Here is a 15,099-nt window from a genome sequence, read left to right as displayed (position 1 = left end):
TTCCTTATACATCAAGGGCCAGGAGAACGGTAAGTACATGATCTTTGAAAACCTAGCTTCAATCTTTACTAACTGGGTAGGCTGAGATGAGTTATTTAACCTATCTGTGCCTCAGTTTCTTCATCTGTAAAATGAGTATGCTAATTGCTTCTCGACCTTTTGGCTAAGATCAAGTGTAAAATGAGGATGCTGATCATATTTCTCTTACAGAGCCGGTATGAGAATTAAGTGAGTTAATAGATACTTAAGTACTTGTAACAGTGCTGGCACAGGGTTAGCACTCAGCAGATAATAGCTGTTATTACAAAGAGTCATTATTACTCACAACAGCCTTATACATGCAATGCCTTCAGGAGAATAAAGGGAAAAGGCTGATGTGTGGCACGAGGCAGAACGGTACAGAACAGGGCACGGCTGGATCAGCAGGCTAGCCTGGAGGGGGTAGGAGCCACTGAATCATGGAAAAATGAGCTGTGAAAAAACAATAGACATCTATATAATGTTCGCTGAATGCCAAACACAGTGCTAAGGGTCTCATGCATATTCATTTACTCAATCGTCCCAATGAGCCTTTAAGTCACTGACTCATTTAATCCTCGAAATAAGTTTATAAGGCAAAAAACAATTACTATTCTATTTTTAAGATGGAACAGAGAAGTAACTTGACGAAGATCACACAAGAAGTGGCACAAGCAGGGTTCAATCCCAGGTGATCTGGTTCTAACATCTGTCTGTAGCACTCCACTAAATCATCAATGTAGACTGCCCGTTGTAAGGCAGACTCACTGACATACCCACCTTCTAGCCCTTCAGAGATGTGAGACTGCTCTGGAGTTCTTTCAGTGTATGAGGTGAGATCTCAAGCCATTTTCAAGAAAGAGTGGTCAGAAGAAGCTTGAAGACATTCAAGCTAGGGATATTGTAGGGAGAAAAAAATACATGGACATGGATAGGTTGATGGGAAGATTTTCTGAGCTAGGTCTCTATATTAAAATAAAAAGAGAATCAAAGAAATAAAATCAAATATAAAAATGAGTATAAAGATTATGCACTATAAAATTTTATTTGTGGGCGATAGGGAAGGAAAAAATGAAACAAGATGGGATCGGGAGGGAGACAAACCATAAGAGACTCTTAATCTCACAAAATAAACTGAGGGTTGCTGGGGTTGGTGAGAGGAAGGATGGGGGCTGGGTGATGGACATTGGGGAGGGTGTGTGCTATGGTGAGTGCTGTGAAGTGTGTAAGCCCGATGATTCACAGACCAGTACACCTAGAATATATTATATGTTAATAAAAAAACTTTATTTAATTTTTATCTAAATTAGTAATGGAGTACATTTAAAACTTGCCTCTCTCGATTCTCAGCCCAATTTCCTTCCTACCTGAAGCATCAATTAGGGAGGAAAGCTGATTTCAAATATCATCTGCCCCTCAACACACTCACACTGAAATAAGACTTAATCCTAAAAGAAGAAGACAAATCCCCAGTGATATGGACATGCTTAAGAATTTCATATACGGGGCACCTGGGTGGCTCAGTTGGTTAAGCCTCTGCCTTTGGCTCAGGTCATGATCCCAGGGTCCTGGGATCGAGCCCCACATCAGGCTCTCTGCTCAGAGGGGGAGTCTGCTTCCTCCTCTCTCTCTGCCTGCCTCTCTGCCTACTTGTGATCTCTGTCTGTCAAATAAGTAAAGAAAATATCTCAAAAAAAAAAAAAAAAAGAATTTCATATACCAAAATTCCATTTCTTTTCCATCCCAAGAAAAGAGTCATCTGACTCCAGGAGAGACTCAACACCCTTAGGCATCAAGCCGAGCCCCCAAGGCCCTCCCTAGGGAGCCCGTGAACATACCACCAGCACCAGGAGATACGGGCAGCAGTTTCACCTGCTAGGGGAGCACCGTCAAGTTCTTGAAACATATTCCCTTTGTTACACTTTGAATAAAAAAGGAAGTGTCACCGGAGAGTCTCTTCATGCCTGTTTTAATAACCTACTTAAGTTTGCTTGGATGAACAGGTTATGAAGAAGGGCCAGGCCATATCCCAAAGTGAGATTTCCCAATTCTGCCCATTATTTAAAAAAAAAAAAAAGGAACTAAATTTTGCATTGGTAGAAGATAAGTGACCCTGGAACAAATACAGAGAAAGGCTATCCCAGTGAAGATTTTCTTCCTACAAACCTTAAGGAGAAATGGGATCAGGGCTTCAGGAAAGAGTGAAGATGATGACTTAGCTGTTTCTGTCAACTGTTGCAACTTCTTTGTACTCCAAACTATTTGCTAGAAGCAGAGACCTAAGCTTCTGTCTAGAGAATTCTGAACACAAAGCTAGGTTGCGAGTGCGAGACACTCGTCTCCTGGTCTCCTGCTCCCAGATCCACCAGCCACCGTCCTCCTCCCCATGACCCCCAGTCAGATTTCTAAAAGACGAATTTGCCTCTCTTCCTCCTCTGCTAAAATCCTCCAGATATGTGTCCTCAGCTACAGAAGATGAGTCAAAATCTTCTTTACAGATCACGAGACTCTGACTCCCAGTTTTAATCTAGAGGAGCTGGTACAAGGAGTCAAAAGATCCAAGTGGGGATCCACTGAACCGGTAGAAAAAAGGAGAGAGCACATACTAAATCATAAAATGTACAGTTATGAAAGTTTTTCTTAAGCTCTCCCAAGTCAGTACCTACAGATTCTCTTGCAAGCACATATTGTGGATAATGAACACATCCTTTAATATGTAAGCATCTTTTTTTAAACTTTTATTTATTCACCTGATAGAGCACAGGCAGGAAGAGTGGCAGGCAGAGGGAGAGGGAGAAGCAGACTCCCCACTGAGCAGGGGGCCCGATGGGGGGTGGGGGTGTAGAAGGTGGGGAGGTAGGAGGGTGGGGATTGGGGTGTGGGGGACATGGTCTCTGATCCCAAGACCCTGGGACCACAACCTGAGGCAAAGGCAGATGCCCAACAGACCAAGCCACCCAGGTGCCCCAATATGTAAGCATTTTAATGACCTTCTTTTTAAGTTCAGGCCTTTTAAATTTTAAAGTATTTCCCTTTTCTAATTCTGGCAAGACTGGGGGTATTTCATTTAGAAAGGCTGTCTTTTCCCTGATGAAGGCAATCAAAAGGGAAAATCCTGACTGAAAACAAACTTTCTGAGAAATATCCACCTTGTTGATGAGACAAAAGATAACTGACCTGCTCCTGAGCTTTTTATTTTCAATAAAAACCCGGGTCAGAAAAACATGGTTTGTTTGTTTTTTCCTTTTTTTTTTCAAGAGACAGAGAGACTACGATCAGGGGAGGGGCAGAGGGAGAGAGAGACTCTCAAGTAGGCTCCATGCCCAGCACAGAGCCCAACACTGGGCTCAATCTCCCAACCCCGAGATCATGGCCTGAGCTGAAATTGAATCACACACTTAACAGACTGAGCCCCTCGAGTGCCCCAGAAAATAGATTTTTTTAGCATCATGACTAGTAGGGCTTAGTATAGAAAGTGAATAATCTATTCTGGGTATTAACGTTGATATTTAATATATAAGCATCTAAATGCCTAAGAATGATTTACTGAAACTAGTTATTTGTGTGGTTTAATAGGTAACTCTCTGGGCAAAACAGAATCACTGCAGGTTGTTCCAAGTTACAAACACCCTGACAGCTCAGAAGACATTAATGACATTCACAGAATATTAACTAACACAGAGCTTCTTGGAACTATATTTAGCACAGTGGTGAGACCACAGGCATACGGATTTTCCCTTTGGCTCCTCAACCTTGGCAGTACAGAGTGTTACAGTGCCGAGGAGGGTCTCCCACTCCACCTGAGGAATCTATCAGGAAATTTTATCACAAACCTCGGAAGTGACATTTGCTCCTTCTCCATGTGGCATACAACCATTTCACACCTGCTAGAAAACAGTGCGCTTGTAAATAACATTTTTCAAGAGAAAATTAGAAATCAACTTCAAAGCACCTGTAAACAACACCCATCTACCAAAATTACTGTACCACCAAATGGTACAAAGGTCTCGGACTATACATAAATATAATGAAAATCAAGTAAAAAAAAAAAGAAAATTGGGTTATTATAATCAGGTCTCATTAGACACTATTCTTATAATTAATCCCACTGGAGAGTTCCATCTTTAATTAATATTTTCAAAGATTTTTAAAGACCTAGAAGAAAAAATAAAGTGAGAAATCCTTTATTAAATATCTAGTTTGGGGTACACAATTCATTCATACATGTATGCTTATATTTTAAATTCTAGGAAAACGGGAATTTTTGCCTGTTTTGCTCCTAGCTATATCCCCAGCTCCTAGAAGAGTGCCTGGCATGGAGTAAGACCTCCAGAGAAGGAAAATTAAAATAAGATAAAAACAGAGGGAGGCAAACCATAAGAGACTCTTTATTTTATTTTATTTTATATTAATCAGTGTTCCAGCACCGTAAGAGACTCCTAACTATAGGAAACAAACTGAGGGCTGCTGGAGGGGAGGTGGATGGAGGGATGAGGTAACTGGGTGATGGGCATTAAGGTGGGCACCTGATATAAGGAGCACTGAGTGTTATTATGCAACTGGTGAATCACTGAATTCTACCCCTGAAACTATTAATAGAGTATATGTTATTAAATTGAATTTAAAATAAAAGTTAAAAAAATCATCTAAAAAAAAAAGGACCTTAATAAATATTTGTTGAATAAATTCATTCATCAAATAGGTACTGAGTACTTACCATGTGCTAGGCCATGTGACAGGGCCCAGAGATACACAGATTTGTTCATAGTCTATAAAGAACACTCTTCTCAGTTCCAAATTCATGTATCTGAATGCTTCCTTGAAATATCTAATAGGCTTCTCAAACTTGACATGGACACACCAGAACTTTTTTCCCATAGCTGCCTTCTCTTCCCTTCACCCCGAATTATTCCTACCCTTGCTCTTCCTGTCTCTAGTGATACTGCCATCCACTGGATTGTTCAAGCCACAATAACATAGTCAACTTCTCTTCTTACATTCAGTCCCATCATCTCTCTACTATGATTCAGCCAATGTCATCTCCCCCAGAGGCACAGCCTCCACCAGTCTCCCTGCTGCCACTCTTGCTACAACCACAAACCAGTCAGAGTAATCCCTTTCAAACATGAACCAAATCTGTTTACTACTTAATATTTCTTCCATTATATTGAGGTCCACTGACTCCCGACCATGAGCCACTGGCCCTAACGAGCCCTGCCTCCAATCTGCATTCCCCATCTTTTATCTCCCACTTCCCTCCTACCCACTGCACTCCAGCCTTCCCCGTCATCTTGCGGTTTCTTAATGTCTCCAAATGTGTCCCCACTTGTACATGGTCTTCCCTCACTGGAATGTTCTTCCCCAAAGTGTCTGACTCTCAAGATTTAGGTTTCTCTTCAAATGTCACCTTCTCAGAGAGAGAAGTTTTCCATGACCATCTGCCCAAATTTCTGATTCTAAATTACACTGATGCTATTTAGTGATGGGTAAACAACTAAGAGATCTCCAAATAGAGCCAAGCCCAAACCTTTCTTCCCATCCCTTGTATCCCCAAGAGGTAGAGTTTCTCCCCTAGCGTCTAACTGAACCCTCTCCCCCTCCCACGACCTCACTCTCTGACCAGATACTTCTCTCAACAGCCAAATGAGCCAGACAACTGAAAACCCCTCCATACACGCAAGTCAAACTCACTTTTGCTCTCCTGCTCTAAGATGGAATCAGTTTTGGGATGTGATTCTATGGGTCATGTTGGGTGTGTTCCTCCTGGGTCTGTCACATCACTGGAGAGGACTTCTCTTCCAAATAAAAACACAAAGCCCAACAATTCCACTCCTCTGTACATATTCACAGAAATACATGTACATGTACCTCAGGAGACAGATGAGAATGTTCCTATCAGCGTTATTCATAATATCCCCAAACTGGAAACTATCCAAATGTTCATCCAAAGTAGAACAGATTCACAAATTTTGGTATATTCATGTAATCGAATTCATATAGCAATGAATACAATACATAATATGGGTGACTTTTACAAATAAATGTTGAACAAAAGAAACTAAACTCACAAAACGCATTTTCACATCTATATATAAAAGGGTCAGAAATGGACAAAACTCAACTATAGTTAGTATACCCAATACAGTTAGTACAGTTCAAATAATACAGAGGCAGTAGAAACTTGCGGAAACATAAGGAAGCAATTACCATAAAATTTGGGAGAGTATTAATCTCTCCCAGTGTTCAGACCCGTGTTCACACACAGTTATGCTGAAAGAGCATCTTTCGCTCTCTCCATACCAACTTTTTATATACCAGGCTCCAGGAAAGGAAGGAGAGGGAGGAAGAAAACTGTCCTGCCTATTTTGATTCTGCCAACACTAAACAACTAAGAGATCCCAGTACCTAGAGCATCCAAAATGGAAAGTCTCATTCTACAAAAATGGGTTTCTCCTGCTCCCGACTTAAATGAGGACGTATTTTACCCACTTACCCAAAGCTTACTGCATGGCAAAAAATGAAACTGCAGTCCCTGTGAAACCAAACCGCAGAGGCTAGATGGTGACAAAATGAATCGTGCCTCTGTACGACACACAAACTTACTATTTTAAGTAGGGTTTCTCCAGCTATGTTTATACCACAAAATCAACTGAGAAAGGATGAGGGATTGAGAAAGGATGTAGGGATTAGAATGGGCAACAGTGGATGTGTCCGGGGGATATCGACAATACTTTATTTCTTGACTTGGATGATGATTACACAGGTGTTCATTTTATAATTCAATAATCTGCGTGTTTGTATTCTGTGGGTGCTTCTTTACATATATTGGGGGGGAAGGGGTTAATAAATTAAGGCATGTCCTTGTTGGGTGGAAAAGAACTGCAACAGGACTTCTTGTCAGCTTGATGTCAATAAATCCCAATCTATTAAGCCCTATTATAAGTCTTTCTATATTTACAGCCACAAACAATGCTAGCCGATCAAGCATTCAAAGGGTGGACAAAAGAAGAGGGGCAATGAAGGAAATAAATAAAACAAAAAGTGTTGTCCGAGATAATAAAAGAACCAGGAAAGCAGATTAGATAGCAAGGCCAGCTTTTAGACCAGGGCACTCCCTCCAAATAGTCAAATAGGATGAGAATATAAAGAGGCCATTTTAGCTGGCCATTAGATGGTAAGTTTCAAAAAGAGAAAAGAAAAAACTAAATTAACGTAGGTTCATATTATATCTAAAAATATAGTGTATTTATGCTTTATTGGCTTATGAAAAAAGAAGCTAGGAGAATGAAAGGAAGGGAGGAAGGGGGGAGTCTGGAGAGAACAAGGCAATGCAATTAGAATGACAATAGAGCAAATACTGAAATGAATACTTTCATCAATAATGGGAAGACTTGAGCCTCCAAAGAATATAAAACCCTAATATCATTATCTCACCAATTTGTTCAAGTATTGAAACACAATAAAGATATTGACACTCAAAAAAAAAAAAAATTACAACAGATGTAAGCAGAACAACAGAGAGTCAGGGAAGACGTCTCAGGAGACATTGTTTATCTGAGACCTAGTGATAGCAGAATGTGCCAGAAGAGAATGAGAGCGATCGAGCTCCCGGGCCAGATCAGGAATGACCACTGGAAGTATGTTAAGCATGTCAGAGTCATTTGAAACATCTCTCTCAAACTGTCTTTCCATCAGTGTACTCCTACTTCACCGGTAACCCACTATGCTGAATTATGGCATAAACAAATTACCATTGCTAAACTATTTACAACAGCTAAGACTTCCCATTATTATGCAAACTTGATTTGTCCATAATCTGAAACACTGGCAGTCTTCCAGCGGTCACTAATTGGATTTCCTAGCAACTTCCTGAGTCCCAGATAATACCACCGTTACTAGAACAACGTGGTTCCTGTTGCATCAGGTAGCATGCGTTACTGAGGTGTAGCAGTGAACATAAGAAAAAGCCAACTCTGACGTCACCCAAGCTGCGTATTTGGGTATGGATGTTCTGCCTCCAGGGAACACAGGAGGCAGCAGACCACAGCTGGCTTTCGCGCAGCACCCACATACTCACTGAGCACTGCTTAATGCTAAGGGGAGCACCTGAAATGGCTTAAATGTAAGAGTATCACCCTTTGTTTGTTTCTAATGTGGAACTAGAAAATGATGAGGGAGAAGAAACTTCCTTTTTCACCTTGCCTTTCCTCTTCCTGTTTAAAAACTGTTAGAGATTATGGTGCATCTGGGTGGCTCAGTCGGATAAGCATCTGCCTTGGGTTAAGCATCTACCTTGCGCTCAGGTCATCATCCTAGGGTCTTGGGATTAAGCCCCACTTTGGGCTCCCTGCTCAGCAGGAAGTCTGCTTCTCCTTCTCCCTCTGCCCCTCCCCTACTCATGTTCTCTCTCTCTCTCTCTCTCTCTCGCTTTCAAATAAATAAAATCTTTTTAAAGAAATCATTAGAGTTTAGCACAATGTGAAAGCAACCTTTGGTACTCTGAATTCTCAGCCATTTACTTCCTGGTAATAGGTAAAGAAGGTAGGAGTAGGGAAGAAGCTGACCAAGATTTATTTTTTAACCACCCTGTAACCTAGTATAAAAAACTTAAAGGGCCTTCCTCAAATTATCATTGCTAAACTATTCACAATAGCTAAGACTTCCTGTCAAATATCCTTAAGTCCAGTTAGGAAAACTGATGGGATGTTTTACAAGACTTATACAGTTACTAATGTTACTATAAACATAGAATAGGTCCTCAAATATTCATTAAATGAGTTAACCAGTGAAGGAGAATCCATGGGTGAAAGGAAGAATGGGAAGGGAATTCTACTGCAAGAATTAGCACGGTACAAATATGCTTTGAGTATTAGACATTAAAAACAACTTAATTCAAAATCAGCATCCAAATAGCAATTATAAAATCAGCTGTTGTTTCAATAAAACTGTTAAGAAGTTTAATGACTAGAACTAGGTGTAGCCTTCCTTTTTCCTTTTCCTCGCCTTCTCACCCTCTAATCATTTCTCTCCCCGTTCTTCCATCCCATGCTTCCCTAATTCCTGACCCCTAAAATTTTTGCCACAGTTTCCAGAGAGGCAGAGGCCCTCCACTCTCTTTATTCTAGTGATATTCACCCCTTCGGTCCAAGTCTGTTCCACTATTTCGTTCATCGCTTAATTCACTCAACAGCAAGTTATTGAGCTCAGTAGGTGTCAGATGCTGCCCTTAGTCTAAAAGCAAACCAAACCAAAACGAAACAAAACAAAAAGTCAAGAAGACATAGTTGGTCCCATCTTCAGGCTGTTTAGAGTCTTTGCAGGAACAGAGGAAACAGCCAATTCCAATACAGAGACATATTTCGGGCTCTGAAGACGTATGGCCTACCATAATGGAAATCCAATTGAGGAGAAAGGACATTTGAAATTTAAAAGAAGTTCATGTTGGTTAAGAGTTCAAGAAAACCACTTAGTGTAAGTGGTTAGAAGACCACTGGTGAGAGAGAGGAAGTCTAAGATGGAATGTGAAACTGAGCAAGGGTTGGTTATATGGAAAGTTAGGGAATAGGTAAGGTCATGGTGCAAAAGTAGAGGTAACTACATGTGTGAAGGCCCTGAGCTGATGGGTTAAAATTCAGAGTACATCTTTGGATAGGACCTTTGTTTTATATAAATCAGGCAAACTGACCACCTTTCTAAATAGTCACATTGCTCTGTTTCCTCACCAGAGGTCACACGGAAATATCCTTCGTGTCTTGCCCTTTCTCCTACACTTCCGTCAAGGCACAACTTGCCTTAAAATCTGACATTTATATACTTACTTGTCACATATGTCCCTTATCAGTGCTTGTGACACTGTACTGTTTCAAATGTCCCTTCTCCTCAACTAGATTGTAAGTAGTTATGTAAGAAGACCATCCAAGTGTTCGTCTCTTCCTTCTAGTACAGGGCTTTACCAGAGCAAATGCTTATTGTTTATTAACTGTTTAAGTACATGGTTTAAGTGAACAAAAAAGAACAAAATTACCACCTAAACTACCTAGTCATCAAGGCTCCTGACTCTTCTCAAGGGAGAAATTGAAAATGCTAGATTTTCTTGGTGTCACTTCCAGGGGAACTATGTAGGGATCTATTCTGATGAGAAATTACCTAGGTGGCTTCTGTTCTATGAACATGGTCAATTTGGACTTAGGGATTCAAAAAGTCAGGTCAGCATGATAGAAAAACCATTTTTATGTCAAGAATAATTTGGGCTTTCAGGGGCGCCTGGGTGGTTCAGTGGGTTAAGCCTCTGCCTTCAGCTCAGGTCATGATCTCAGGGTCCTGGGATCGAGCCCCACATCAGGCTCTCTGCTCAGCAGGGAGTCTGTTTCCTCCTCTCTCTCTGCCTGCCTCTCTGCCTAATTGTGATCTTTGTTTGTCAAATAAAAAAATAAATAAATTTTTAAAAAAAGAATAATTCAGACTTTCACTCCGATATTCATCCTCTTTGCTGAGATGCTGCTGACCCCTCAATCTCTAGGACGTCCGAAATTTCCACAGAGAAAAAGAGGAGTCTCTTCAATTACCACTTTAAAAAATGAGACACACTTGAGGCCTGTGGCAGTGAATTTCTGAAAGATTGGTGGCCAGAAACTGGAAGCAAAATGTCTGGTCATAATAAGAGGATAAATCTAGCTAACTCCCTTAAATAAGATTTTTGAAACCAAAACAAAATAAAACTAAATAAAACACCAAACAAACAAAAAATCAAGTTTGAACTTTGAGGAAGATTATTTTCCTAGAGGCAACATCAAAGGACTTTGTGCATTTATCCAGTTCACTGGTTTACAAAGTTGTGGGTACATGTAGTTCAAAACACGCTCCAGTTCCTGGTGGGAGAAGCCCAGTAGTGAAAATATCCTCTCCAAGGCTCTTTTCATGAAATGGAAAATTCCACCAAAAGTAACAACAGTTCTACCGTATCAGCGTACTAGTACCGATCAAGTGATAAGCTACAAATGCATTTTCACATCTGAGGACTATCTAGAAGGGCCAAGGGGCAGCAGGTAGTAATTAGCATCTGCCTGATGTGACCAGGTACAGATTTTGCTGCTTTGGACTTAACGCAGACTTAGATATAGTGGAACCTTAGACTGTCCTGTACTGCTCACTATTATTAATACACTGCCTCTGAGAGTTAAAAAAATTTTTTTTAAATTAACTCAATAAAGACTTATTAAGCACCTACTATGTTCCCAGCACTGAGCTGGGGCAGGGATGACTAAACTCCCCTTGCCATCCAGGACTAACAATCAAGTGATGGATATAAGTGTGTAAAACAGATAATTTTGCTAAGGAGTGATGAGGACTATAAGAAACTTGAGAGGAGAGAATGGTGGGTTCAAGAGAAGCACTGAAGAATATTGATCATCCCGGCGAATGTTGGACAGCTAGAAGGGACATCAGCGGTGCTAACGACAAAGTAACTTAAGTCACCGCAACCATTCTTTAATTGCTTACTTGGAAAAACACATTTGAAAACCACTCATTCTTCTTATCAGGAAACGTAATGATTGACTCATTCATTGGTCCTAACACCCAAAAATTTAAAAAGAGACAGAGAGAAGTACAAACTTCACTATCTCCAAGTGATTCACCTACCTCTCCAGGTAAACCTCAGTTTGAGTGTAGAAGGTTCTAATTCCCTGAAACTACCCCAGAAAAGCTCATGTGTCTCCTGGTTGCCTTTGATCAGAAAAGCAAGAGGAGACCAAATCAATCACAAAAGCAACATACACAGCTAGAGTTCTAGGTGCTCCTGAGGCCCTCAAAGTTAACCTCTTACCTAGCTTTCTAGGCCAGAGTTACCCAAACAATCTCCCATTCTTTTTTTTTTTTTTTTTAAGATTATATTCACTTATTTATTTTAAAGAGAGATATAGAGAGAGCACAAGTGGGCAGAGCGGCAGGCAGAGGGAGAGGGAGAAACAGGCTCCCCGCCGAGCAGAGAGCCCGATGCAGGACCCAATCCCAGGACCCTAGGATCATGACCTGAGTCAAAGGCACCTGCCTAACCAACTGAGCCACCCAGGTGCCCTGCAATCTTCCATTCTTTCACGGGTCATCCTCCAGCCAGATAGTCAACATTCCCCAACTAGTGCCTAACTCACAAGTCAACTAACTTTTATATGGTGTCTAGAACATAAGAGCTCACTTGGATTTGTGAATGGAAGACTTTACTACTTCTCTTTATTTTATCAAGTTGTTGCTTTGATGCCAGATGCTGTTTCTAGGACTCCCCTTTCTTCCTCTCCCCCCATAAATCTTCACCCGCCCTTCTCATCATACCATTGGTTACAGTAATATTTAAAGGAAGATGGTATACAAGGAAGAACAAGTATCACCTTGTTCTTATACTTACTAAGTGATACTAAGGATCACTTAGTATCTGCGGCCTCCAGTTTCTCCTATAAAATGAGAACAATTCCCCATTATGTAGTGTTCTTGTGAGAGGAAAACTGAGAGATGTATAAAGTTCCTGGTATGCTTTGGTGTCAAGTATCCAGGAAGAATACAATACATGCTTTCCTTTCTTAAAACCCAACTCGAATGTCTGCTGAGAAGCTTTTTGCTTACCCACTTACAAGCCATCTCTATAATAGCACAGCCTTGCTTCCCCAGAGGCCCTAAAAGCCTCTGGGGGAAGAAAATTTACAGTTAAGAAATTTAGACTTTATGGGGAAGACAGGATTAGGAAACTGAGGGCAGCATTACACCTGACCTACTTTGAATTCAGTAAAAGGAAACCATAACCCAGCTTGCTAAGTAAAAACAGTACCAATGACATTAAGACCTCTGAAAAGAGCAATTATGATTACTATAGTAGTAATTTAGGACTCCGTGTCCATTAGAAAACTTCTAAAGAGTTTCCTGCCCTGTAATTTATAAAGCTGCTCACAAATTCATTTTGCCTTGAGGCAAATAATCTACATACTGCCAGAAGGTGTGTTTTATCTGCATCCAAGTGTCCGATGCCTATCTGATCTCATGGGTTGGGGCTGTTAACTCCTCAAGTTTCAAGTTCCAACATGGTCTCCTAAACAGAGAAGCACAGACTTGCTTGAGAGGAAAAACTCTTTAGATAAGTTCTCATAAACCACTGTGCATGGCCAAAGAGGCATTCTACAATCCTCCTTCCCAGGACTCAGGTCCATGTGGCTTTCCTGGGTCCATGAGAACCTCCTGCCCACAGGATTCCCAACCCTCTGAACCCAAGGCTGCAGTTCCACAGTCTGAAATTGGATCTTTCGTTGCCTCTTCTGTTGGCCTCTCTTGGGCTTCATGTTCTATTCTGCCTTCTCCTTAACTCTCTTCCCTAATACCTTTTTCTGAGGCATGGAACACTGAACTCCTCCACCTCCAGTTATATACCCGTTATATACGTATATATACTTATAAGTTATATATTTATATACCCTTATATACCCCTGACTACCTCACTCTAAAATCCCAAAATTAACATTTATGTGACTGGCCCCAGCCTAGCCTCAGCGCTTCAAATGTATTAGCTCATTTAACATTCAGAACAAAATCAGGAGGCAGCTCCTATTACTATCCCCATTTTACAGGTGATGAAACAGAGGCTCGGAAGGTGATAAGAGTTAGAGCCAGGATGCAACCTTGGGCAGTGTGTGGTTCTAGCAGCCAACACTTGCTAAATTTCCACAATTCCTCGCTCAGACTGAAACCTCAGCCTACATGGCATCTATTTTTGGTTTTGTATAAGGAGTGTGTTTAGGTGGGGGCTCTTGGGTGGTTCAGTTGGTTTAGGCTCAGGTCTTGATCTCAGGGTCATGAGATCAAGACCCACATCGGGCTCCACGCTCAGTGCAGAGTATGCTTGTCCCTTTTCCTCTGTTCTTCCCCCCATTCACACTCTCTTTCTCTCTCAAATAAAGGAATTAATTAAACCTTTAAAAAGAATAATAATAAAAGTTGTATGTTCAAGTGAAATAAATCCTTCCAAAATCACTGCCAGCTTCCTTCTCCCTCAGCCTGCCCTCCTCTTTGCCCTCTCCTTCTCTACTTCTTCCCTCTCCTTCTTTTTCTCTATAGTTTCTGATGTCAAATAAATGCTACTTTTATACAATCAGAGTCCCAAGGTGTCCCCACGACTGGGTAGATTCCCTGATCTAAGAGAAATGCCTGAAGTTCATATCCCAAAGTATCTCCCTGCCTTACCCCGTCTCTATCTGAGAGACATGCCCTTGTTCTGAGGTCTACAATGAAAATGTGATGCAGAAAACAGACCAAAACAAAACACTATTCTGGATCAGACCAGCAACAACCTTGTGCAGCATTCTGCCTTATAACAGGAAAAAACAAGTTATTTTATAAAAGACATTGACAGCTGCAACCCACAATCCTTACTGCCTCTTAATAAACTTTAATAGATCACTCACAAATACATCATACCCTTGTGAACCAAGTAATGCTATCAAGGAAGAAAGCCTGTAGATTTTTTTTAGAATACCTCTAATGAACTTGAAAAACTCACTTTTAGTGTCAAGATGTCTCCTGTACTTCTGACTCGATTCTATGGTTCACCAAATCAGCCACGTTGACTCCATTCAGTCATTCAACAAGCATTTATTGAGTTCTGGAATACCACAGTGAGCGAGGTTGGTGACATTTCTTCTCTGGGGGGTGCTTCCTGCCAGCTTGGAACACAGGCAATAAGCAAACACTTGGCTACAGATGATGATGAATGCTATGAAGGAAATCACACAGGATGAGTGAGAGAGAGTGAAGTGGGTATAGGGAAAGTAGTTTAGATTGAGTCACCAAGAAAGGCCTCTCAGGGGAGGTAACATTTAACTAAGACCTGAAGCCAGCATGCGCTTTCCAGGAAGAGGAAATAAAAATTCGAAGTCTTCAGGTGGGAAGAAAACCAAGGAACCCCTTCCCTTGGACAGCTCACCATTGTGTGTACTTCTTCATGACTTTATAAACTTTATACATAAATCCTGTCAACCTTAATTGTTGTGGACTAAAGAATGCACATCACATCCATAAATGAGTTTCTATCCCTCTTATCATCGC

At 40.9% G+C, this 15,099-nt stretch overlaps 1 long non-coding RNA gene across 7 annotated transcripts in view; it reads right to left on the bottom strand.

Moving 5' to 3' along the window:
- LOC132025464 (uncharacterized) overlaps positions 1-15,099 on the bottom strand; it is a 214,540-nt gene extending 199,441 nt beyond the window's left edge. For 6 of the 7 annotated variants that reach the window (XR_009406589.1, XR_009406583.1, XR_009406586.1 and 3 more), the window contains exon 1: positions 14,555-14,825. This is a non-coding gene — a long non-coding RNA (uncharacterized LOC132025464). Of the gene's footprint in view, positions 1-14,554; positions 14,826-14,977 lie in introns of those variants that run through there. The other variant, XR_009406584.1, reaches the window with a different exon arrangement.

This window comes from Mustela nigripes, chromosome 10, assembly GCF_022355385.1.
Source record: "Mustela nigripes isolate SB6536 chromosome 10, MUSNIG.SB6536, whole genome shotgun sequence".
Taxonomy (NCBI): domain Eukaryota; kingdom Metazoa; phylum Chordata; class Mammalia; order Carnivora; family Mustelidae; genus Mustela; species Mustela nigripes.
The sequence above is the reverse complement of the archived record's forward strand: the minus strand, read 5'-3'. Positions and strand labels throughout refer to the sequence as shown.